The 23,524-nt window shown below is 42.1% G+C and overlaps 1 protein-coding gene across 25 annotated transcripts in view; it reads right to left on the reverse strand.

Annotated features, from left to right (window-relative positions):
• ATG7 (autophagy related 7) overlaps positions 1 to 23,524 on the reverse strand; it is a 235,071-nt gene that overhangs the window by 64,845 nt on the left and 146,702 nt on the right. For 6 of the 25 annotated variants that reach the window (XR_003237719.2, XR_011994320.1, XR_011994314.1 and 3 more), the window contains one exon: positions 18,734 to 18,992. The exons of 18 other annotated variants lie outside the window; for them this stretch is intronic. The gene's annotated coding sequence lies outside the window, so the exon portion shown is untranslated. Of the gene's footprint in view, positions 1 to 17,721; positions 18,203 to 18,733; positions 18,993 to 23,524 lie in introns of those variants that run through there. One more of the 25 variants, XR_011994312.1, reaches the window with a different exon arrangement.

A 23,524-nucleotide genomic window follows, 5' to 3' on the forward strand; every position in this document is an offset into this window, starting at 1 on the left:
CGGAATATTGGCAGAGACTTCTAGGGAACAAAAATGAGCTTCATGTACCAAAGCTACCCCATGATGACGATTCACAGACATTTAAAATAAAAATTAAGCAAATATCTGCTTTGTGTCTTGAGGGAATAAACAAGCTCTGTACAAGCTGCATGAAGACAGAATAGGAGCATCCAAGTATGATAGGGAGAAGATGATGGAAAATCAGGGAGCAAAATGACTGCTTAGAACTTGACACAGTTACAAACACAAGAATACCCAATAAAGGCCACATCAGAAAGGACATTAAGAAAGTCCTATGGATTTGTGTTTATTTTAATTCAAGCAATGACAGCTTTATTTTTCCTTTCCAACTTCAGAAGGAATGATAATGCATTCTACACAATCAGCCCATAAAGCACTACTGATTCTTTACTCAAATTGGGTAGAAGATCAAATGAGACAGTATTGGGGACCTCCTAGGGTGATGGGATTATTAAATGTCTGGACCTGGTGATGAGTCACAGAAGATGTTTCTAGCTTTTTAAATGGCCCCCGGATATTACAGTCTCTTTGATAGCCCTGAAATGTCTTTTTAGAAGCACTGGTCTAGTGGGGGCACAAAGCCTCCATGGCCACCAAAGAAGACCAGGATAAACCTAGCCACAGTAGGCTTCCAAACACAGCTCTGGGTTATGGCTTTTGCTAGGGTAGGGAGGCTGAGGTTGTTTTATGGTGGAGGAGGTGGGGGAGGGAAAGGAAGGGGGAAGAAAAAAACACTATCTCATCCTTGGGAAACTAGCACAATGACTTCCCTGGATGAGTTTGTTCAAGCGAAATCTCTACCTCCCACCCTTGCTTACAGGTCAGCGAACCCATTCACAGATTAGGAAGTGACCCACCAGCACCCAGAGTGAGAAGAGGGGCGTGGTGGTGGAAACGTTTGGAGAGAATGCCGCATCCTGTTTAACTTGGCCTTGCCAACATTTCTTTAAAGAGCAAAACGTCCTACTTCCAATGGCCTTTCTGTTCATAAAACGGGCTGTTCTCCACATTTACGAAATCACTCTCCCTGCTTCACTTCACCTCTCCTGCATTACTCTACTCATCTGTGAGACAGGGAAGGAGCTCTAACTTACATCATAACACCGCTGTGGAAAAATGTCTGGAAATAAAAATGTGATATGTTTGCAAAAGGTAACACAATGCAAGTCCTTACAGTGCAACATTCCCTGGTCTTTATCTCGTTATTGGCCACTCAGATAAGAGAAAATAGAGTGAATGTGGGAAATAAAACTAGATAAAGTATGCTGGTGGCCAGAACTAAGAAGGGCTCTCTAAAGCCACATTTATGAACAAGGGCAAAACACAAACTTCGTGACAGTGACAGCCACTGGGAACACCACCTTAAAGTTTCAGAAAGTGTAGAGAGTCAGCATTAGTACAGACGCAAAATCTTGGATGAGGCTGCAGGTGGATAAATAAAGCCTCACTGTTGATGTGCTAGCAAGGTGCCTTTTCCCCATGGCCTTTGGGAAACTGCCTATGACTCTTCAGCAGAAATAACTTTTGAGGGGATCCCTGGGTGGCTCAGTGGTTTAGCGCCTGCCTTTGACCCAGGGCGCGATCCTGGAGTCCCAGGATTGAGTCCCGCGTCGGGCTCCCAGCATGGAGCCTGCTTCTCCCTCTGCCTGTGTCTCTGCCTCTCTCTCTCTCTCTATATATATATCATGAATAAATAAATAAAATCTAAAAAAAAAAAAACTTTTGAGTAGTTTGGTCAGGACACCTCCACTGCCTGTCAAACAACAGAACAGGGAGCTGCCAATATCACTGAGGTCATGGGGTTGGAGTCTGCTTCACTCTGTGTCCTTGTAGGAGACCACATGAGAGTAAGTGTACCCAAATCTCCATCTGCTATGGTTTCCCATCCTGTTGCCCCACCGTATCTACCCAAACTTCTCTCTCATCGTCTCCCATCATCACCTCATATCTGCCTACCTTCACCGGGTGCTCCTTAATTCTGTCACACTTCAAGATCCATGACAGTCCCTGCCTTCTTCCCCAGATGTTCTAGTTCATGACCACCTTACTAGAGCTCACCTAAGCCTTCACTGTGCACCTATGAACAACCATAGAACATCAGGGTTGTTTCTAGGGCATCTTGCTCCAAAGATCTTTAGGGCATGAATCCCTCTCACAAACCCCCTGACAAGTGGCCACTGGGGCCCTACGACTGGTATGAGGTCCATCCTCCATAAATGCGAGTCCTTTACACCCACACGCAGTCATGAGGCCGCCTATTCCTTCTGTTCAGCAGCTTCGAGTATGGGTAATGGAACCAGAGACTCTCTCTGTAACCTCTCCCTAATCCTAAACTGGCCTTCCAGGGCATAGCCTTGTGTGCCTCATATATGGGACAGCCTTCGGATATTTGGGGATCAGAGATAGGTGTCCTTTTTCTTATTCCAACTAACTACCCCTCCTTTTATTTGAGAATGTTCCAGGTAACATGGTTTCTGATCCTGGTTCTCAACATCTTTCAGCATCTTTAAGTGCAGTCATCTGAAATGAGGTCAGTATTGTATCCAGGTTTGGGTACTGGCCATTCAGTTTCGAGAAATGGGAGTTTGCAGTACAGAAGCTGTATGTTATGCCCCTTCATACTGTGGCTTCACCCACACAGTACTTGGAAGCATCCATGATCTCTCCTCACAGGTGCTATTTATTGTGTCTCTCCCATTCTAGACTCACAGAAGCTTTTTTAATGATCTAAGGATTTACACTTGTGCCTGTTATATTTCAGCTTTCTAGGTTCAGCCTTGTGTCCATCATGATCTCTTTAGATCCTGATTTTAGTGCTCTTCCAGGTTTAGCATCACCCATGAATTAGTTAGACGTGTCTATTCTGTTGTAACCTAAATCATGGATAAAAATACTGAAAAAGTTTTGAGAACTTATTCCTTTTGACACATCATCTTCCCTTTGGGCTGCAAACTACATTATGCAATACCATCCATATAATAAATGCTTGTGTACATTGTTAAATTATCCCAAATTCTCCCCCATATACGTTATAATTATATTTTCATGGTAATGATGGAATCTATCTCAATTCTTTCTTGCTGGGTTTATCCTCTCTAAGTCTCCCTCTTGCTTTTGCCCTCAGAACTTGGGGAACACAATGTAGCCTGCAAAGCCCAAGAAATACACATTATGTCAATAACATGTTTCTTAAATCCTTTTGTGGAGTCTATCCTGATTGGCTGTAAAGTCAGAATGTAAAAAACCCATCGCATTAAGGCAGACAACATTTGTGAATCCTCTGATTTCCTGTTTGGCTCCAATGTCAATATAATAATAGCTTCTTGTAGATATTTTTACTGTAGGATAAACAGACTAAGCTCCACTTTTAAATACAAGGATTTGAGTAAGGCAGTGCATGCCAAAATGGGGGCTTCTGTGTACCTCCTATAAAATCATCTTCTCGTAATATTCCTTAGTAGAAACAGCTCAAGATGGTCAACGTTAACAAGGGAAGTGCAATGATGATAGTCCTCATCAAATGCATTCCCCATCCCCAAGAAAACTGAAAACATAATCAGGGGAAAGATAATCCCACTTTGACAGAAAAAGGAAAACAGGAATCTAAACATGTTGGAAGCTCAGTGGCTATTTGATGATTCTAAGAACCACACTCTTGTTCAGCTTAGAAAACACTATACCGTGAGGTTTGGGCACCAGGAAAATAGGACTAAGGTCCTAGGGCATCTGTTTCTGTTCCTTTTCAGACTCTGGGATCGAGCATGACTGGCTAGAAAAGATGGGGATTTCACTTCCCTGACCATGACCTGGTTGGGGATTGTGGCTGGTTGGGGTAGAGGGCATATTAGAATGTATGTGTAGGTGGGGAACATAGGAAAAGCATTTCTAATATGACCATTACTTTGTTTCTTTTTGATCATAGCAGGCTATCTAATACATAATAAACTTTGAATTCTTAAATGATATTAAGTAGAAAATCAGGATTTAGGGGTGGGCATAGTTGCAAAAAGGTCAAGAACCCAATGCAATCTAAGGTGATAAGAGGTTGAAGCAGTAGTTACCTTTGGGGTTACTGCAAGAAATGGGTCCAAGGCTCTGGAATACTGGAAATGTTCTGAATCTCAGTGTGGGTAGTATTTACACAGGTGTGCAGATCAGAAAAATTCATTGAGATGTATACTTCAGATTTGTACACAATCAAGATTTAGTTGTATATAAATTATACAACCCTCAAAAAGTTAAAAAAAATAACAAAAAGGTTGAAAACCACTGGCTTGATAGCCTCGTACTAGCCTTACTATCATCCCCTTTAACTTATGGTACTGGTATGAGAGGGGTGCCCAGCTCTTTATCACTCCAATGTTTATAAGATACAAAAGGATGTTGTTAACTTGGGGAAGCTGAGAAATTATACCACCCATCAAAGTAGTCTTTCAACGAGCTGAATTCTAGGTCTTCGTGAGGCCTGATGCAAAGCTGGGGTGTCTCTTAGAGCCAGTTGGGACAGCATGGACCCATGGGAAGGAAGGGTGATGGTCCCCAGACACAGCTTTTCAGACCTGCAGGAAGAGGGTCTGCTGGGGCCAAGCTACCAGCTGAAAAGACACAGGTCTGGGGTAACAAGTACATTTCTTTGCTTCTAGCTTCCAACCGAGGGACAAGAGGTCAAAGGAAACCAAAGGGAAGATATTCTAACTCTAGGGAAAGGTAGTGGGTCTGAGAAGCGAGATTGAGGCCTTGGGGTCTCAAAGGAGGCAACAGACCCAAATACCATGAGACACTGAGCGCTGCTGCCATTTCCACAGCTGCTTCTGGCACTGGGCCAGGGGTGGGCAATTTCCCCTCTTTCACAACATCAATATATTTGCATCATGAACTTTCCAGTTTAAAGGCAGGCAGACCAGGAGAGCAGAGTATATAGAGTGATAGGAGACCAGACAGGGAGAAAAGATTTCCAGGAGGTGTCTCACATGCTCCCACACGTGGAGGATAAAGGGTACTCTGGATAAAGGGTGTCTCAGATACTCACTGCATTACAGTCCTTTGACTCTCACAAAAGTCTCAGGGGCAAGGGAAATGGCACTGATTTGCCACCTACTCTACCCCCAGCCTAGTGCTAAGTGTTCTCACAAATGTCTGCCTGTTTGGTCCTGACAGACTTTACAGCAGGCATCTTCACTCCCATTTTATAGGTAAGAACACTGCAGCCAGCCCACAAAGATGAGATGATTTGTCCACAGTCATACCACTGGCCAAAGGTAGAGGGCAGGAATCAGAGTTCTGAAGATCAAGGCTTTCTCCACTTTAGCTGGTCTCAAGGCAGAATCTGAGTCTCTGTTCACCAAGCTCAACAAAGTTCTGGCCGTTTTGGGATACTGTGGTATGGACGTTAAGTGTAAGGCTTAATTCAGGGGTTCGTTATACAATGCACTTGTTGAGACTCTGTTTTCACCTCGATTACAGAAGATAGTAATTTGTTAACTTAAATAAGACCTTATATACTCTTGACAACAGGAGAAATCAGTGACATAATGACCTCAGTACTTGCTATGTAAAATACAAAAAAATGTAGAACTCTAGGTTTTTGTGGTAAGTCCCACACACATTTTATTTTGTTATAGGATATATGTGGAACTTATAACGTACAACAAATAACTAATCCTGAGTGAAAAAAAATTTAAGATCTCTAATTGGTTTTGTGGTAAAATATACAACCTACCATTTAAAAAATATAAAATCTACCATTTTAGCCATTTAAAAAAGTACAGCTCAATGGCATTAACTACATTCACATGCTGTAACAACCATCACCATCATCCATCTCCAGAATTTGTTCATTTTTCCAAACTCTGTCCCCACTAAACATGAACTCCTGTATCTGTTCTTAAAGTAGCAGTTTTCACAGTACTTTGCCCGGAGCACATGCTTAGAAAATGCTTGTTGAAGAAAAGTGAGATTTATAGTCATATGAGAGGACCAACTATTATATTATATAAATAAAAGAGATTAGAGTGAGTATATTTTTCCATCACTAAAGACTAACAGCATCCATAGCCAAGAAGAATTAAGAGTAATTTATGACTTGTTTACTCTTCTGGCATCAACTCTAATCATCTGTTGTGACTAAGACCTCTTGCTCCTTTTAGATGCATTAGCAGGTGGTAGTGAAGTCTAGTGAAGGGGGTGGGAAAGAAGAGATGGCTGGCTAGCCAGCACTCAAGGATAGTTGTTGCCCTGTCACTCACTCTGTGGAGAGGGACTCAGTACTCTCCTAGACAAGCTTCCTTTGACAGATTTGTATGACTTGGCAGTGACCCTCTGATGGAAATTCACTGAAGAGCATGAATCTCAAGTCCTGGTGAGCAAATCTTTCAGAGAGCTTCTGTGCATAGAAGCTGCCTGGAAAGAAGGCAAAGGCTTCCCCAGTACCCTTTTGTGTGAAATTGGGGAAGCAGAGAAGCATGGATCACAAGGCTATTGATTTCAGGGCACCACAGAAGCATGCAAAGCCTCAACAAGCAGCTCCTTTACTTCAGAATGATCTAATGTGGTAAAGACACAATGCCCTAAGTGGAGAGGGCTGGAGGTAGGCTATTTGTTGGGGACAGGTTAGCTGGATTTTCAAAAAATGACTGAGGGACCAGGCATGCACATAGCAATGGCCACTGGACCACTGGTTGACCTTACCTTTCTTTAGCAAAAAAGAAAAAAAAATTGAGGTAATAAATTTTGCCAGAGAAAAAACTATTCATTGGGACACTACTCATGTCTGTGGTTTTGGATTCTTCTGACAATTGTTGTTCAATAACTTTTCCTTTTGTTCCTGGAGACTATACCAACATTTCATACTCAAAACCCTAGGCTGGGAAGGTGATTCTGAGCTGGTAGATTTGGACTAGTTGAGAGATGCTCTGTTCCAAGAGAGGGGACCGATAATTATCCAGGCTTTGGAAGTAACTTTATGATGTTTGGATTTTGTGCTGGCACCAGCCTCTGGGTTTTAAGCACTCTGCTGTCATATGGCACGCAGCCTCTCCAAGAAAAACTCTATAAAATGAAAATACTTTATTGCCACGGCCTTTGACTTTTTGAGAGTCACAAAAATACTGTAATCTCTTGCAACATTTAATTTAATTTAAACTAAGTTCACCTAAAGAAAAAATTAGTTCTGAATCTGCCCATTTCATTTCTTAAAAAGCACTAGTCTTCTCTATGGTGTCACTGTTTTGTTTGCTATGTGCCAAACTGTTATTTCACATACGTGAAAAGAAAATTGGCATCAAGTCTGTATGAACTCAACTACTGGCAAAGGCAATGCTAGAGCTTGCCATTGAGAAGATTAGATTCCCAAGAAACTCCTCTAGCACTGTCCAATATCCACAAACTAAAAGAGTGTGTGTGTGTAAATATACACACACTTATTTGACTTGAAGAAGCTGATGCTGCATACCCACCTAATAGGTAGGGTAGTATTCCATTAGTTTAAGTTGCCCCGAGCTTAAATATCTCAGTTGTACATAATTAAAAAAAAAAAAGAAAAGAAAAAAAACATAACCAAAAAATTGTGCATGATTAATAAGATAAATAGGAAATTGAGAATTTATTTTTATTCAAGTCTGAACTTGCACATTTTGATTATCTCCCTCACATGCTTAAAAATTGGATGATTCATACTTTCCTTATTTATTAGATCATGTTCAGTTGGTATGGGGGGAGATTAGGAAAAGCACTTTTAAATTTTCATCTAATGTTTTCTCTTACTTTTTAAAGGTCTTTTGCTATTTAAGTCTGCCATTTTTAAGACTGTTTAGCCTTTGCCCTCACAGATTCAAACATGGAACTAAACCAAGAGAAAAATGGAAAATTGGTATTATCCAGAATTGTGGTAAGTAGTCTGGTACTCTGAGGCAGTAGTTGAAAACTGTGCTCTCTGGAACCAGGGATCCTTAGTCCCCTGTAATAACGCAGCTATGGTGGCTGTGTCGCCACAGCAGGCATCTTTGTGTCTGTTCCGTCTCTTTAGGGCCTTGCCCTTAAAGTGCACTATTACTGACTCAAGAATGATTGCAGGTGAGGTTAGTCAATCATTTGAAACTGAGATGGATTCTTTCATAACTCGGTCTTACAAAGGTCGAATATATCTAAAAGAAAGATGGAGATCCACTTTGGGAAAACAGGCAGAGACTATTTATTAGGTTTGGATACTTCAGATTTTCATATTCATTCTCTAAAATAACCATTGTGTTTTTCTTAGTCACTAGGGAACCACCTATGGGGACATACCAAGTTCTCCGACAAGGCTGTCAATCAGAGAAACTCTATCTCCCCTACCCTGCCCCCAGGGACATGCGACCCAGGCTTGGCCAATCGAATGGTATCATTTCCTTGGGGCTGGGAATTAGTCCAGGGGGTGGAGTATGACTCACTAGGGCCAATGGGAGTCTTTCCTTGACGCTAATTTATGAAAGGCAGAAGACACATGTTACTAATAGAGTTGCTCAGCAAGGAAGATTAGAATCTGGGGCTACTGATGGCCATGTTTCCTACCACAGGGAGAAGTCTAGAAACCTATCCTAAGAACAAGGCCAGGCACAGGCAGACTCAACTGAGAAATGAACAGAAAGTAAGTCTCAGGAGGGACCGAGTCCCAGTTTCTAGCTCTGGTTCCTGCAGCTCTTTTTCTTCATCCTATTAGTGGTTCCAATAACATACCTTAAGCCAAGAAATGTACTCTTTGCTAAGGTTGGTTAGGATTAGATGTTTGTCACATGGAAAGAGCTCTGGATCATGCAGTGGCCCATCCTAATTTGGGAACCAAAGTGTGTTACTAACGTTAGTGATTAATGGCTTTCCAGGTGTGAATGCCACTTATGCCTATGTTCTGCTTGTGGCATCCCATATCAATTTATAGGTCAAGAAAGGAATGCTGATATGCCTACAACAGAGCGAGGAAAAATGTTTGTGTTTAAAAAAGAGAACAATTATGTTCCCATTTAGCATTTCTCAGCACATGGAGCAGATTTACATTCGTTACTGATTGATTCAGGAGTTTGTAACCCAAAAATTCTTACCCACATCTCATTTCATCACTATCCTTCATCTACCTTATGGAACAAGAGGCCAGGAACCAGATTGGGAAAGAATAAAAGAAAAGCTTCATTCATAGAAGGGCTTGATTCTTCCTCTCCATATGTTGAGATTCTGCTTCTTTCGCTAATCCAGAGCTGAACATCTCAAAGATGCTGGCAGGTACAAACATGCTCCCTTTTAATTACACTACCAAATTGCTGCAATAACTGATTGCCAGTTAAATAATTATAATCAAGTGCCCATTGTGCATAACAATCATTTAATGACTACCATCCGAAAACACTATAATAAAGAGAGCTTTAATAAAGAAAACTGGAAAAGAGCCAAGGTTTTATGGCGGTTTGCTTAAAGAGAAAGAGAGTCATAATCTGTATTTAAGATTAAAAGAAGCCTTTAATCCAGATGCTCAACATTAAACAAGAGAGTGGAGTCATGTTTTGATCAAAAGTTACTGCATGCATAAAAGAAAGTAATGTAAATGTTCTTTTTAAAAAAAAAAAAAAAAAAAAGCTCCAGTAAATTATATTAAGTAAGTGTTTGTAACCATTTGCTTTGGAAAAAAAAATTAAAAAGAAGAAAAACATCTGATTTTCATTTTGGATAAGAATACTTAGCTAAAATAAAATAAAAGGGAATAGCATTTTATTTGATTTGTATAATATTATTGAAAATCGGTGAGATGCCATTCAACTTACGGTACCAGTAATCATTCCCCTTCTACTGACCCTACTTATTTTTTGCCCTCATTTTACGAGACCAGACCCATATCTTTGGGAGGTATAATTATATTCTCACACAAAGTCCTAAATTGAAATGATTTTGATGCTCCCAGTGCTAGCAAACAGTAGTTCTCATCGGAGGGGGGAAAACAAAAAACAAAAAAAATCTCACCACATAAAACTCAGATCAACTGACAGCTACCGCCCCTGCTGATGTGTGGAGTATTTGGCTAACAAATTAAGGCTGCAATTCCTAGAACTGCAACCATTTTCTACCAGCTGATATGGAGCCTGGCCAACAATAAACACCAGAGATTCCAGATTTTGCTAGAGTGAATGCTAAAGGCTTTCAAGGAGGAAGAAAATAACTCAAAAGAAAACCAAAACTGGTTCCTATAGGTGAGAGCAGATTGGACTCCAACAGCTCTCCTAGTATCTCAGGATACAAAGGAGCAAGACTTGACCCTTGTCAGGTGCCCATAGAAACAGCCAGTCCTCAGGAGGTCATGATGATGACTTGGAGCTGTGAAAAGCCCCTGAGCCCCTGAAGGAAGCATATCAAAGCTAGGGATCATTTCTGTCCCAGGGTGAACACACAGAGCAGAAGAGGCTACCCTGGTGCTCTTGAGATGCCCCAGAAAGCCCAGTTCCTGGTGTGTGTGCGTGCGTGCGTGCGTGTGTGTGTGTGTGTGTGTGTGTGTGTGTGACAGAGAGAGAAGCAGAGACAAAGGACACAGATGAACTGGGGGTAGGAAAAAAATGCCTACTTGCTTATTTGGGGGTAAAGAGCAGACAGATCAGGACAGGTTTTCTGAGACCATTCTAACTTAAAACGGACTTAGGAGAAGGTATAGGAATTCAGTGAAGACACCAGGACTTCGGACATTGTAAGTTAAGTGTATCAACAAATTCTCCTTCAAAAGGTTCCTGCTTTTTAGTCTGTGTTAGAGGCATCTCATCACCTGGCCTGTACACTGCTGGGGGGAATGGCTTGATGGTCCATTTTATCCCAGGCTCTCCCACAGCACTACCTGCAGAGTTTGACAGCATGTGGACTGCTCTGGGATGTGTGTTCCTACAGCAGGCTCTTCACCATCACCTGGAACCAGCTCTTCTTTGCATCTCAAAGTCACCACCAAACTCCAGTGTGCTTCCTAAGGAGCCTCCCAGCCCCCTTCTGAGAATTTGGGGCCTAGCCATTGTGCTGCCCACCCCTGTTCCCTTTCCTCGCTAGTGAGTGGTCAGCATCTAGGCTCTCCTCATCACAGTTTCTTCCTTTATAAAAGGTAAAGGTAACATTGACACCAAACTCAGCTTATAAGGTTCTTCGTGTGAGAGAGGACTTGATGAAAAATGCACAGAAAGCCATGTGACTGGCACTGATAAATGTTCACTAAGCAGGAGCCATTATTGACACACACTGTTGCCTCTAGGAGAAACCCCAAATTCAAATTCCTCTGCCAGGTATGTGATAACATCGATAATTATAACGACATAACTCATCTTGCTCAGCCACTCACCCCAAACATTCTTGTTCCTAGTTTTTTACACCCTGATCCATTCCCCACATAGCAGCCAAGGCATTAAAAAATATGCAAATCACTCCCTGTCATTCTCCTGCTTAAAACACAACACAAGCTCTTTCTCATGGCCTAGGAGAGCCCCATCACCTGCTCCCTGCCTGTGTCTCCAACCTTGCTTCCCACCACTCCCCAGCAACTCACTGTGCTTTTGCCATGCTGGCTATGTTCCCTCCCCCCTCCCCCACTCCCCTTTCTTAAACTGAACAGGCTTATTCCCACCATTGGTCTTTGCACAGGATGGTTCCCCTGCCCAGTCTCTTTCTGCATACATGTGAGGGTCTGCCTTCAGGTCTCAAGTCAGAAGCTGCCTTCTCGGATGGGTCTGCACTCACCTGCCAGTCTAAACTGTCTAACTTCTGACCCCTATTTTTCTCCTCCTCTGCTCCCCATGCCAATTCACTCTACCCTAATACCCTGTTTTGTCTGCATCTTTGTGCTCGACATTATCTGAAAGCATCTTTGTTTGTTGTGTATGAAGCTCCATGAAAACACAGACCTTGCCCTGTGTGTCTTGACTACGAGTACTTACAAGGAGCCTAACAGCAGGCAGTGAATGAATAAGCTGTATTTCCCCACAAGGCCCGACATACCGGCTGCCACTTTACTAGGCACTCAGTTAGTCTCAGCTGAACTGAAGTGCACTGAATTCAACCAAGTCCCAGATGTCCAGGGTATAGAAAAAAATCTTCCCTGGACCAAAGTCTTGTCAAATCAGGCAGACAATGGAGAGCTCATAACTGTGACCTGTGTTTATCAAGGTCATGAACCCTAAAAGGCAGGGGTCATAGGGGTGAACATGTGTAAAGACACTTAGAGGTCACAAATGTTTCTGGGTTCAACAGAAGGCTGAGCAGACATAAATGCTTAAATTTCTGGCACACAGTAAACAAAGTGGTGAATGAGCATACTGTACAACTGGGACCAGGGTAACATTTAAAATATGAAATGATGAAAAATGCACAGAAAGCCATGTGACTTTTTTTTAAACTCTTTTTAAAGAAGATATTTATTTACTTGAGAGAGACGGGGGGGGGGGGTGCGGGGAGAGAGAAAGAGAGAATGCACATGAGCATGCATGCCCACAAGTCGGGGTGGGACAAAGGGAGAGACTCTCAAGCGGACTCCTCGTTGAGCATGAACCTGACATGGGGCTCAATCTCATGACCCCGAGATCATGACCTGAGCCAAAACCAAGAGTCTGATGCTCAACTGACTGAGCCCCTAAAATAAAATCTTGACTTAGTATTTATATATGCCCAGTTATGTTCAGAAAGGAGTTCAGATAGGGATCTAGAAGCAGAATTCACCATTTTCTGAACTTGAAGAGCACCATCAATTATACTGTATCACATGGCACTTAGAAGTGACAGTATCTTAATTCACTGTTTCCAATGTGTTACTCTTACCCTTTGGCTTCAGGTCATAAATTGGAGCTTCTACTTTTCCAATATGTTTGAGTTCCTAGTCTAATTCTTGGAGAAAGGGCTTTGAAATTTAGCAGATTTGCAACGGAATCCCTGGTCTTCCACCAGTTCTATGATATTTGGCAAATTATTTATCCTCTCTTAGCCTTAATTTCTGCCTCTTTTAAGTGGTGATGACACCCATCCCACAAAGCATTGCTATGAGAAATAAATGGGATGATTTTCATGAAATTTTGGTCTACTGATGTACTTAACAGAAACAAGTACTCAATAAATTACAATTTCTGTCCTGGGTAGGTGGTAGGAGTTCAAAAATACTATGTGGCAACCAAATTGGGGTGGAAAACATGCCAGGAAACAAGTTTAGGAAGCACAGTAGGAAAAGAAAACAAACTATCAATTGGAAAAGATTAAAAAAGGCCCAAAGTGCTGTAATGTTCTGTTATTACTCCCCATTTAAGAAGGATCTACCAATATTGTTATTTTATGGCTTGGTCATGGTGACAAGTGGCAGTCAGGGCTGAATATTAGAAGAAAGCAATTGCTGAAGATAAAAATCACTGGTTAACTACAGAAAGTAAAGGGATAACATGTTCTTGAGAACAGTATTTGCTTTAAATTTATATAGTAGTTGAGAACTCATGACAGGATTCCAATTAAAAATCAATGGGAATTTAAGTATTTCTTGATCTTATCAGGAAATGCAAGTCATCATGAAAAACTGCTGTGTTCAAATCCCTCCATTTGGCATTCCCTGGCTCTGACACATACAATAGAGCTGTTGGCCAATCACAAAGGCTAGGGTGAAAAGTAAGTGCAAGAAAGCAGTAAACTATCTTCAACAGTCCTGGGTGGGGGGTATTTATAGAAAAAAAGGAAAAGACAAGCCACCTGCTTGGGGTCTATCACACCATTTAGCTCTAGGAAATAAGAGAAATATTAGAAATAGCAAAAAAGATATCTGTCACTCTGTTTGCTCAGCCTGCTTTATCATCATCTTTGTGATAACAACACAAGTTTCCTAACTTTTCACCAATTTCTCCCTGCCTCTCAGAGGCTGTGCGATTTTGGTGGGCTGTATACCCTATTACCACAGGAGATGGAAACATACCCAGCTCTGACCAGTGAGAGCTACCTCCTTGCCCCCCAAATGGTAACTGGGTCACTAGCAACCAGTGACGCAGGACCTAAGCTAGGACCAATGGGAAGAAGGCTTTCTTTCCACGGGAGTTGCTAAGCCTGGAGATAGAAGCCCTGAGCTATCAGTGCCATCTTGTTATCCCAAGGTGAGAGTGCCTAAGAATAAAGCAGTATAGAGTAAAGCCAGGCAAGAGTAGAAGATGGGAAAGTCATCACTGACACTTTGAACATTTAGATCTAGTGGTACCTAAGGCTAGAACTACCCACGAATTTTTCAGTTATTTGAACATACAAATCCTTACATTTGCTTACATTTCTTGGAGTTTGTGTCTAATTTCCAACGCAAAGAGTCTGACTGGTAACAGTAATTAATTCTGTAGAGTTTAATCCTAAAGGAGTTATCTAAAAAAGCCATCCACAAAGTATTTTTCTGAGTTCTCTTAAAAAAAAAAGGGTGGGGGGAAGAGTTAGAATATGTGAGATGCTGGGAAACCACCTATATTTCTCACACCAGCAATCCTATTGCATCAAATATACATATGTATGAGACAGCAGTATACATGAGACAACTGCACTGTGAGATTTCTGTAGACAGGAGACCTTCTATTTATTATGTCCCTGTTCCTTCACTTTCACCTCACCATCAAAAAGAGTCAAACAGTCATTCATTCTTTCAAAAAAGTTCTTAGTAAGTGCCGAATGCTAGGTACTGAGGATATAAAGATAATCAAGACATTATTCTTATTTTCAAGAAACTAGCAGACGATTATGATCCAATGTGACAAGGGTGAGAAGGGAACCAGGGGGGCCTTCAGAAAGGATGAAAGCTTGAAGGATGAGCATAGGTTTGTCACGTAGAGAGAATGAGTGCCAAGGGATAGGTGGAAGTATGGGGCAGCTTAGGAGGTAGGCTGGAGCCTGCTGTAGGAGCTGTGACTGCCACTCTGAGGAGCCAATCTTTTTTTTTTTAAATTTATTTATGATAGTCACACACACACACACACACACACACACACACAGAGAGAGAGAGAGAGAGAGAGAGAGAGAGAGAGAGAGAGAGGCAGAGGGAGAAGCAGAGGGAGAAGCAGGCTCCATGCACCGGGAGCCCGACGTGGGATTCGATCCCGGGTCTCCAGGATCGCGCCCTGGGCCAAAGGCAGGTGCCAAACCGCTGCGCCACCCAGGGATCCCTGAGGAGCCAATCTTATCCGGAAGCAATGTTCAGCCTCTACATGTCCCTGAGTAACATGCTCGGATCTATGTGGCAGAAAGGGATGCCTGGTGGCTGCAGGAGGGTGGGCTGGAGGGGACAGGGACTGAAGGGCTCACTGGGGCCTGTGACTGTCAATGGGAACTGGCTGTGGGACTTTGATGTAAAGCCAGACTAGACTAGGAGGCAAGTGTCTATAGTTCCAACTTGAAAAACAATAAATATATACATACAGATAACTTGAGAACTGGAGAATTATCCTGGTCAAGACGATTATCTGCATCTTAATGACAAAGACAGAACAAGAGTAATATAGGGAGATGGTAATACACCTCTGTGCTTTCCTCAGATTCCAGGTCTCATCCTCCTCCACCTAAGTTCTTTTCCCAAACTAAATTCCATCCACCTCATAACTTAGCTTCAGGGACGGGCGTCTGCTTCACATCTGCTGGCGGTCCTTGGGGCCCTCTGTGCTATGGCATCCCTATACTTTTTATAAAACTTGTTCACTGAATACACCTCTTGGAACCTCAACTTCCACATCTTTAAGATGGGAATACAGATATTTATCTTGGAATAAGGATTGAATAAGAGAGCACGGCACAGAACCTGGGATGTGAAAAATACCCAATACACAGAAGCTGCCACACTCCTGCTGAAGACGACATCACTGCACTGCCAAGAAACAAAAGACACCTCAAACCTACCAGCAGCTTTGCACTTCCAGGGACTTCCAGAACTTACAGTTAATAGAATTTTGTGGTAAGAGCAAGGCAGAGGCACTTTACCAGGTAAAGTGCATGGAATAATACAAGTGCACTAACTCGGAAGGCCTCTAAAGAATCCAATCAGGCAAGAGTGAAGGGTGAAACAGATGTTCATGCTCCTAGACACAGAAATGCAGTACTCATCCTGTTCCTCCTCAGTGAAAAGGTTGTTCTATTGTTGCCCCTCCTGGAAAAGCTAGGGAATGTTTTGTAACTGAAATAAGAAACTCAGGGGACAAGCAGGTTTGTTGATGATGTGGTTTATTTTGTTCCTAAAGCCACATCTACAAAGATAGTTTCTTTATAGAATTTCCTACTACCCTCTTCAACCAAACCTTTTTCTGGACAAGTTGGGACTTGGCTACCAATGAGCCTGGCTTAATAGTTTGTGCAAATGAGCAAACTCAGGAAGAGATTAGAGAGCCATAATGCAAAAACCCAACAAGACTGGGCGGCTGTACACTGCTTCAGCATCTCTATCCTAAACCCACCCACACAGAGCTTTGGGTGCCAGAGGAACAAAGCTGCAGAGTTTGCAAACACTAAAAAAATATAGTCAGTTCACTTAGGGCAGTGATTCCAAAGATATCTCTTGAGAATTTAGTGACAATGAACCTCCCCTCCATAACACATGTACATGCAACCTTTTGTGTACAACTCGTGAGTGTTCAGGAACCATCCCTGCCCCACCTGCAGGCCTATCATGGTCCTGTGGGAGTTTAGACAAACCAGTTCACAGGACTTGAAAGAATGAGGTGGGAGAGCCAAGAGCGCCTCTTCTTGGGGCTTAGTTTTCTTCAGGATGCAGTTCATTGCCATGAATGCCCCCTCTTCATAGGGAGAGGGCAAATGAATGAGGGGAAACTGAGCCCAAACACTGATCTGTCACAGGGCCTAACTCTTAGGGGTTATGTAGCACCTTGGAATCTTAGTGGTGTCCACTGTGCTAGGTATGTTAAAGTCAAAGAGGATGCTCTGGAGGTGTGGAGTGGGAAGGGAGCCAGCCACCAGGTTCCCCTGGGAAGCAGCAGGAAAGCCTATTCTCTTTCTCTCAGCTCCACCTACTTCTCCTATTCTCATTCTTCACTTATGCACAGACAGCAGATTCCACAAATGATCTGTACCAGATCCAAATGGTTAAAAATAATTTGCTAAATACCTTCCTAGATGAATTGAAATACAAGACCTTTTTGAGCCTTGTCCAGCCATCTCTCAAAGGGTGAGCAGGGCTCACAATCATGCTCTTTCCTAGCTGAATCCCTGAGTCAGACTTCTGCCTGTCAATCTTCTGATGTCACAAGTCAAACTGTGCCATGGAAGGCTGAGTAAGCATCTTTAGGAAATAGAAACTCAACTGTAAGAACACAGGTATTTCCAAATGCAAAACATCCCTGCTTGGTTTCTAACTCAGCTACTGTATATAAATTTAGCCATGATACTGGAAGAGGATTTTTTTTTCTTTTAAAGATTTTATTTATTTATTCAAGAGAGACACAGAGGCAGAGAAGAGACATAGGCAGAGGGAGAAGCAGGCTCCCTGCAGGGAGCCTGATGTGGGACTCGATCCCAGGGCCCCAGGATCACAACCTGAGCTGAAGGCAGACACTCAACCACTGAGCTACCCAGGCGTCTCACTGGGAGGGGAATTTTTAAAAAACAGAAGTCAAGAATGAAAAGAATAACAACAACGTACCAGTCACTACCTTAGGCAAGACATATAAAGTGGTCAAAAATACATATAAAGTCTTTGCCCTTATGGGGATTATATTTGTTTTTTTTAAGATTTTATTTATTTATTCATGAGAGACAGAGAAAGAAAGAGACTGAGACACAGGCAGAGGGAGAAACAGGTTCCATGCAGGGAGCCCGATGCGGGACTCGATCCCAGGACTCTAGGATCATGTCCTGGGCTGAAGGCAGGCGCTAAACCGCTGAGCCACCCAGGGATCCCCTGGGGATTATATCTGAATGGGGGCCGGAGTGGAAGACAGGAAATAAACACAAATATTTCAGATAGTGATTAAGTGCCATACAGAGAATAAAATGGGGTAAAGGGATAAAGAATAGTTGAGGCACTATTTTTATATCCATTTTATAGATGACGAAACATGATAACAAAAGTCAGGTGGATTATTCAGTGATTCATAGCTAACAAGTAGTGAATTTAAACTTAAGTCTGTCTGATTCCAAAGCTGTTCCTACCTGCTACCCCATGCTATCTCTTCAGCTTCAGGAGAAACCAAAGAATCTGGAGAACAAAGAAGAGAACAGACTACCCTTATTTTTAAAATTCCCTCTCTTTAAGAGATCAACAAAATTCTGAGATTCATGAACTCAAATGAGTATACTACAGCTTCCATTTTGATGTTAATGCAACTAACATTTGAGATTTTCTACATGTTATTTAACATACTTTAATCCTTAATGCCACCCTTTGGGAGGGGGATTACTGTCTGTATATTTGATAGAAGAGTTTAAGTAACCTGCTGAAAATCACAGAGCTTGTAAGCGTGGAAGCTGCAACCCAGGCCTCATGCTTCTGAGTATATTGCTTTTTCCATTACACCATGCTGCCTTCCAGAAGACTCCCCAAGGAGCTACATTTTTCTCCCACTGGGAGACAAGGCAGTAACTAACTTGGCAGTGCAGACAGAAAGGAGTGACTGTTTTGCATCTCTGCCAAGCAAGCATTCATGCCCCTTGCAATATGACTTGGACACAATACCCAACCAATCTTTAGCAACTAAGCATTCTAGAATTTGCTGAAGAATTTTCTCACCTTCTCCGTATGGGGTCCAAAATTAAGAGGGGAAAAACATATTTATGTCTCATTCAGAATTCAAAAAGTAATAAATCCTTCAAGGCTCTGGCGAGTTTCTCTAATCCGCTGTAATCATGTTTCCTTGTATAACAAGTCTTGTGATGTCTGTAGCACCGTCTTGCTATAGTAACGGCAGCCTGAATGTTGGAGTTCTTCTTCTTGTGCCTGGGGGATTATTCTATTTTCCACATTAGGAATAAGCCGCAGACTTTAGGTTCTAAAACAGAGCCAGAAATGCTGACTAGAATCCAGATGCCGAGAATATACTTAGAACTAAATTTTACTGCCCTCTGTGCAAGGCACAAATGAAAAGAATGTACCAACTTCTAGAATACTGGTCCAAAAAGCAAAGTTATGAATAGAGCCAGCATGGTTTCTGCTGCAACCCAGAGGCTCCTTAAAGCTACACGGAGACTTTCTAATTATCTCTTCTGCTTTTTTAGTTTTTTCCCTGGCTTAAAACAATTTTTTCTTTTTTTTTTAAAAAAATTTTTATTTATTTATGACAGTCAGAGAGAGGGGGGGGGGGGGCAGAGACACAGGCAGAGGGAGAAGCAGGCTCCATGCACCGGAAGCCTGACATGGGATTCGATCCCAGGTCTCCAGGATCGCGCCCTGGGCCAAAGGCAGGCACCAAACTGCTGAGCCACCCAGGGATCCCTCTTTTTTTTAAATACAAAAGCCAAACATAAGAAGGAGGAGGTGCTATAGATTCGGGTTTTCACATACCTCCAGAACTTTATAGAGGTGTCCTTTTACATTAAAAAAATTATTTAGGTTTTCAGGGATTGATTTGATTAAAAATGACTTTTCTTTATAGTTAAGCACTTCTAATTGTTATTAAAAGAAGTAAATTTATTAAATTCTTTAGTGGAAATAACTTGTTTAATGCTAACAGTTGCCTGAACAAGGCTGTTATTATTTCCATTTTACAATACAGGTCTAAGTCTCAAGATGCTCCTGCTGCTACTGCCCAAGGGTACACAGCTAGAATTTCAATATAGGGGATTAGACTCCAGAACCTCTTCTACAATAAAAGGTAAAAGCCCTCTTTCCCACTGCAGAAGAGCCATTGCTTCTAGCTACTGGCTCATCAAATCTTTCCAAATTAAACTTAATTTTCATAGCAGTAACTTTCTTCTTGCATTGTTTTTTTTTTTTTTTTTTCACTAGGAGAATGTTTAATTAAATGGTATAATTACAAGTCCATCTGGCATTCTCAGGTTTTGGAAAGCATACCCCTCAACTGGTGGGAGCAGAAACATGCAGGTATTCTAGAAACCAGCCTACTAGCTGGCAGCATCCAGCTTCTAAGGGTACCAGATACCACTTTAACAAGAGAGTGCATAGTTAATTAATCAGGAGAGTCAATGAAGGGAAAGTTGATTAGGAAAGTTTTATTGAATATATATATTTAAAGATTTATCTATTTAATTTTTTGAGAGAGAGCAAGTGTGCGAGCATGTGTGCACAAGCAGGGGATGGGCAGGAGGAGAGAGAGAATCTCACACACACTCTGTGCCGAACCTGAGCCCAATGTAGAGCTCCATTTCACAAGCCCATGATCATGACTTGAGATAAAATCAAGAGTTGGACGCTTAACCAACTGAGCCACCCAGGCACCCCCTAATATATAAGTATTTTTAAAAGCATATCACGCGTCTTGTTTTTCAACCTGTACTCAGTCATTCCTCTCAGGACGGACTCTCAGTTTGTTTCAGATACCCTTAGTTTTCAATGCTCAGCATCCTTGGGCTCCTAGTAATGGCAAATACCTTCTGATGGGGACTGCTAACCATGTTCTTTTACAGGCCTAGCTCTCTGGGCCAACCTGACTGGCCCCAAGATGAGCAAAAGACCTAAGCTGGGCCCTGGATTTTGAATCCAGGACTGGAGTGGCCAGTTGACATCAAGGGGACTGCGGCTCTGAATTAGGAGGCTCTGGAGCTGCCAGCAGCCATATATCCTATCTTGCAGAAGAGGCCTGTCTGCAGGGACAACACTTGCTCTTGTTACTCCTGAACTGCAGCTTTTCCCAACGTGGGCCTGATTGGTTTTTTTTTTTTTTAAGATTTTATTTATTCATCACACACACACACACACACACACACACACACACACACAGAGAGAGAGAGAGAGAGAGAGAGAGAGAGAGAGAGAGAGAGAGGCAGAGGGAGAAGCAGGCTCCGTGCAAGGAGCCTGATGCGGGACCCGATCCCGGGGCTCCAGGATCACATCCTGGACTGAAGGTGGCGCTAAACTGCTGAGCCACAGGGGCTGCCCCTGATTGATTTTTCTTTCAGTATTTCTGTTTATCTCTGGTAATTCAAGTTGGGTCTATTTCACTTGAAACCAACAGAGTCCTGAATAAATTTAGAAATGGTACCAGGAATGGAGAGCTGAAAGTGAGCAGAAAAGCACTGGATGAGGCAGGAGGGGAGGCTATAAGAATCCACCATCTAGGGCCGAAAAATTCCCAATTGCGGCTATAGGCAGTAAAACAATGGGTTTATCAAGGCCAGAGCTTTAGGGGATTTAAGAAAGCACCAGATTATTGGAGGCACTGTCTACTTCTTCTGACCTTTCATAAGGGGCAAGAAAGAAATGCTTCCCTGTAAGGTGGCCTAGCCAGAAGCAGGTAAGGACAGCAGAACTAGTATATTACACTTTTGGAAGGGATGGAGGGAGATCTCTTACCCTTTTGGTCAGCAATCTGAGTCTTTTGTGAACTGCAAAGGCTGGATTTTTTTTTTTCCCTCTGCAAACAGAAGCGAGCAGTTGCTACAGAAATGGTGGGCATCTGATAAATGGACAGAAATCTATGGGAGGAGGCAGGACTCTTAATAATGGTGACAGGAAGGTTCTGAATTCAAATGCAAACTAAGGGTAGGTACCAGTAAAAGTCCTTAAATTGAGTCCCAGAAGGATACACAGAGGCTCTTAAATAGCTTGGAGGCACTGGCCTCCAGCTAGGAACAGAAATCATGAGGACTGAGTAGGTTTTATTTTTTTAATTTTTAAAGATTTTATGTATGTATGTATATATGTATTAGAGAGAGAGAGATAGAGAGAAAGAGACTGCATGCGCGCGCTGGAGGAGAGGCAGAGGGAGAAGGATAGAGAAAATCCCAAGCAGATGCTGTGCTGAGCATGGAGCCCAAGACAGAGCTTGATCCCATGACCCTGAGATCATGACCTGAGCTGGAAATGAGAGTTGGATACTCAACAACTGAGCCCCCCGGGTGCTCCTGAGTAGGTTTTTTTCTTTTTTTTCCCCTGTTATTTATTTATTTATTTATTTATTTATTTATTTATTTATTTATTTATTAATAAATTTATTTTTTATTGGTGTTTAGTTTGCCAACATACAGAATAACACCTAGTGCTCATCCTGTCAAGTGCCCCCCTCAGTGCCTGCCACCCAGTCACTCCCACCGCCCACCCTCCTAAGTAGGTTTTAATGGCTAGACCTCTCAAATTTCTAGGAGCTGTCCCCTGGATTCAGATTCCATATCTTAGAAAGAGAGTACTGAATAAGATTATCTCCAAAGTGTCTCCTCAGTTTTAATCTTTTGTTTCTTGACGATTAAGTATAAAATAAATCTTCATTATTTTCTTAAAATCACTAAGGACAATTGTCCTAATTTTAAGCATTAAATGTATAGGCAATCGTAGGGGTAAGAGACAGAGCAAGTACTTCTTTGTGAGTCTTCGCTCAATTCATTGTGTGATCCATACCACATACTCCATTTCCTCACCTGTAAATGGGGATTTTAAATGCTTGTCTTCACAAGGCAGTGAGAAGGGAAAAATGAAAGTCTTGCAACTTCTCCTGAGAGAGAATTTGTTATAGAAATCCTAAATAGGATTAGGGCAAATCTCTTTCTAAATACAAAGATTAGGGCAGCCTGGGTGGCTCAGCAGTTTAGCGCCACCTTCAGCCCAGGGCCTGATCCTGGAGATCCAGGATTGATTGAGTCCCATGTCAGGTTTCCTGAGTGGAGCCTGCTTCTCCCTCTGCCTGTGTCTCTGTCTCTCTGTGTGTCTCTCATTAATACATAAATAAAATCCTTTAAAAAAATATAAAGATTAGCCTCAAAATGACTTTATTTGGGGTTTTTCACCTCCTGTAATGCAATTTCTGACCCCAACCACTGCTCTCCGCCATTTTCATATGTCTACAGAGAATATATTTCCCAATGGACACAGAACTGGTCTGGGGGAAATGCCAATGCTGTCTCATTCCCAGCATTTCTGATTTTTCCCATTTGGTATCCTATTTCACCTGTCCAGTACTGATTCCCTATTTCCCTGGCTTTATCTTACCCAAAGATCACAGAGCCAAGCTTGTAAAACATTGACCCAATATGATGGATTAATTTCATCCTCTCCTGGGTGTATAACTGCAGTGAGACTCAAAAGAAATGAAATACTAATGGTAGTGTTGTATGTATTCTGAATATGATAGTTAAATAAAAACAATGGGGGATGTCAGTCATGTCAGGTAGCTGTCAAAACACACTCCCTTACAGGTTCCATACACATGGGCTGAGTTAGGGTTTGGACTAACTGGCACCTTCTGTGAAGCCTGTCCGCTCTTCCCAGGCATAAACAGCAGCTCTTTCCTTTGTGCTCCCACACCACTTTCTAAGAATGCTTATTATTTCACTGTATAGAAATTGTTAAAATTTATAGGTCTCTGGTTAGAATAAAATTTGTGGACAGAGACTATGACTTATTCATCTTTCT

Source organism: Vulpes vulpes, chromosome 9 (genome assembly GCF_048418805.1).
Source record: "Vulpes vulpes isolate BD-2025 chromosome 9, VulVul3, whole genome shotgun sequence".
In the NCBI taxonomy this organism is placed as follows: domain Eukaryota; kingdom Metazoa; phylum Chordata; class Mammalia; order Carnivora; family Canidae; genus Vulpes; species Vulpes vulpes.